Genomic DNA, 3,560 nt, shown 5'->3' on the forward strand with positions numbered 1-3,560 from the left:
AGAAGAAGAAGAAGAAGATGAAGAAGAAGAAGAAGAAGAAGAAGAAAATAATAATAATAATAATAATAATAATAATAATAATAATAATAATAATAATAATAATAATAATAATAATAATAATAATGTGGCGGACTGTCCCGGAACCGGAAAGAGAAACATTCCGAACAGAGTTCGGTGCTGGACGGAAATGAACTTTATTCGGTTCTGWKCATCATTAAGCTTCGTGTCTCATTCAGACGAACTGCGGAAACTTTTCAACCAGCAGCTGCGAAGACGGAAAGTTTAAATTATTTCATTTTTCTATTCAACAAAAGCTGAATAGCTGTTTATTTATACATGTTTAAGTTGTCTAATAACGCGAGAAAACATCGATTTTCTGTTTATTCAGTCAGTGCGTAGTTTTAACCCTTTACATTGTGTTATGGAGAGACAGTCGGCCGTTTCGATACAAGAGAAATTTTTAATTTTTAAGAAAATGGCCGCTTGTCAGTTAAACATTAATCGATCGATAAGCTCAATCAACTTTAGATTAACTCATTAATCAATAACTTGCATCCATAAAACGAAGATGACAGTAAACACAATGACACAGCTCTTAAGCATACTTATCTAAGAGGGAGTTTTGCTTTTAGTTTTTTTAAATTGAGAACAAAAGACTCTGATGGACTTCAAACATCCACAGGTGCGATGAGGATAAAAGATGGCGGAGGAGAGGTCAAAGGTGACAGAATCAAGGGTTTGAGATGGACTTTAGAAATGACTGGGCTGTAAAAGCTGGAGTGCCTCAAACATTATACATGCATGCAGCCAGTAAACTTAAATTCAGTATCTCAGTTTTTAAACCTGTTAAACATTTTCTGTTTTACAATATTCTATTTGAGCAATTCCTGTAAAATAAATTCACCGTCAGCATTCTTCAATTCAGATTCAAAAACATTGTATTTATTGAAAAGGAAATTAAATGTTTCATTTAATTCTAATATCTCATATCTGTGGCGGTGATGCTGTAGGTGGGATGGATCTCTGGTAGCAGTCAGTCTTACAGCGACTCTGAAGAGGCCTCTGACTGAAGCTGCTGCATGACTCCTGATGCTAACGGCTCATTTCTCACTAACTAGACGACACTTTTTGCATTTACACTACAGATGTGGGCAAAACCTTTTGATATAAAGAACAATTTTGTAATCGCAGAACTCATGTAAGTTATTAAATTACATGCAAATAAGATTATTAACACAGTAAGTCATTAAAAAGCAGCAGCACCATCCTCCTCGTCCCGCTTGCTGTCGGTTTTTCCTTCGTAGTTTCCACCAGTAGTAACGTCCGGTTGCTGGTCATGTGACTTGTGATGTGAACAAACTGTTTCCATTGCAGTTTTGTGAAATACGCAAATTCTGATCACAGCCGGAAAATAAAGTAAAACATCTCGTTCTAGTGCAAAAACTTTGATCAAAAATCATGACRCTGCTATAGTCAGTGGAAACACAGCTCCTGCTACTCCACCTCATTTGCTTTTGCACCAGTTTTTAAACTTCTGGCGAAGAGAAACATCAAATCTGTTTCAGCTCCTCGGGACGTGGGGTCAAAGTTCAGCGAAAACTCCAGCTTTTGAGATGCTAATAAGATCGTCACGGTTACGTGTGAGCGCACTGTTGTCACGGTTACGTGTGAGCGCACCGTTGTCACGGTTACGTGTTAAATCCCTCCAGCATCTAAACCAGACAGGATTTTTATCCAAACACGCAAAAGAAAAATTGACCTAAAAAGAAAAAATTGTTTTGATGGCAGCAGGAGAAAAATCAGTTTTTGCCTTTTTACAGTGAATCGTTTAATGTAACTTGATTTAACAAACAAAAACTTTAACTTACTGCAGCATTTTAGTTGGATATTATGAGGCAAAGTTAATATGCAGAAATTATAATCTTGGACAAAGTTTTTAGTTTTTGCATTAATAATCTTTTTATTTCACCAAAACAAAAATGTTTTGACCATTTGTGAAATATTATACCAACACTTTAATGTTATCCATTTTTAAAAAGAAAAATCATTTTATTCTGTTAAACACATTTTCATTGTAACATTTCAATTAAACAGTTTCTGTTAGTGACATGAAGTTCATGAAAGAACATTTTAAGCTTATTGCCCCACTAAACATATTTAACACTTAAGTCACAAATGCATAAATTGTTTCTATTTTTAGAAATTTCAAAAACAATTCACAATAATTCAACAGGAAATCTGCTCTATTGTCAGCTTTGGGTTTTAATAAATGTATTTTATTTGCTTCCAATGAAAACGTGGCACACAAATGAAAAATAACGAAATAGGAAACTCATTTGCAAATTGTGTAATTTATCATCAAACAAAAGTTAAAATCAGTTAAAATCCCTCTATACACGAGTTAAAAACAGAAACGTACCGTAAATAAGAGTGAATGTTTTAAAGGCGTTTTATGTTCAGACTGAAATAAAATCAGATTTAAGACAAAGTGATTCTGAAATGAACCGAAACAGATTCAGTCACAGATCTTTGAACTCAGTATGAATGTTTGAACTAATCAAAGATTCACTATTGGACTTTAACAAAGTGCTAAATGTTTACCCCAGATCAGTGATGTCATCTGGGCGCGATGACATCACTGATCTACAGAAGGAGATTATCGGCGAAAGAAGAACAGATTTCATAAAGCTGAGATCTTTTAAACCCCCATTTGATTAATCAATCAAATGGATTGATTGCCAGCTGTGTGACGATCTGCTTTCACATGCGAGTTAGCTTCCAGTCGCAGATCCGCCTCCTCGGCGCTGAGGTCAGAGGTCAAGTTTAAAGTTTCCTCTCTAGCCGACGAACATGTGGGGCTTGACGGGTGCCGGCAGGTTCTCGCTGTTGGCGTCGATGGCGGAAGCCTTGGAGGCCTTGATGTCCAGAGGATACCTGTCCAGGATGTGGCGGACGTCCCGCTGGACGCCGTCGGTCCAGGTCAGGAGGTCGGCCTGCAGGCTGAGCGCCGCCGCCGTCACGGCTTCCTGCCGGGCGCTCAGACCCGACAGCAGCTGCAGGTTGTGGCTGAACCGGGCCAGGACCGGGTCAGCGGCACCGCTGACTCTGGGACCGCCGTCGGGCCGTCCGTCCTCCGAGCCGCTGCGTCGGGGCGAGGCGTGACCCGACATGTGGCGCTCAAACTCGTCTGGGGAAAGGTTGAGAGACTGAGCGTCCAGCTTCTCGATGAAGGCCACGGCGCAGCACTGCAACACAGACACAGCCGTTAGCCCTGAACCGTCCGCAGCTAACGTCAGCCGCTAACTAGCTGCAGAGGGGATAACTAGCTACCATTGCTAACTACCCTTCTGATGCAGAGTTTCCTCTGGTCTGAATAGGAAGTAAGGGGCACCATCTTGGTAGGCAAAGTATGGCGGAGCCGCGGCTTCCTGACCTCCTCCTCGGGCTGCCACCTTATCGTGGTGGAGGGGTTTGAGTGTCCCAATGATCCTAGGAGCTATGCTGTCTGGGGCTTTATGCCCCTGGTAGGGTCACCCAAGGCAGACAGGTCCTAGGTGAGG

The 3,560-nt window shown here is 40.7% G+C and overlaps 1 pseudogene; it reads right to left on the bottom strand.

The window, feature by feature from the left end:
* Positions 1-1,995: 1,995 nt before the first annotated feature.
* On the bottom strand, positions 1,996-3,299 carry LOC103461395 (rab5 GDP/GTP exchange factor pseudogene; annotated as a pseudogene).
* Positions 3,300-3,560: the final 261 nt, after the last annotated feature.

This window comes from Poecilia reticulata, unplaced genomic scaffold (assembly GCF_000633615.1).
Source record: "Poecilia reticulata strain Guanapo unplaced genomic scaffold, Guppy_female_1.0+MT scaffold_1297, whole genome shotgun sequence".
Taxonomy (NCBI): Eukaryota; Metazoa; Chordata; class Actinopteri; order Cyprinodontiformes; family Poeciliidae; genus Poecilia; species Poecilia reticulata.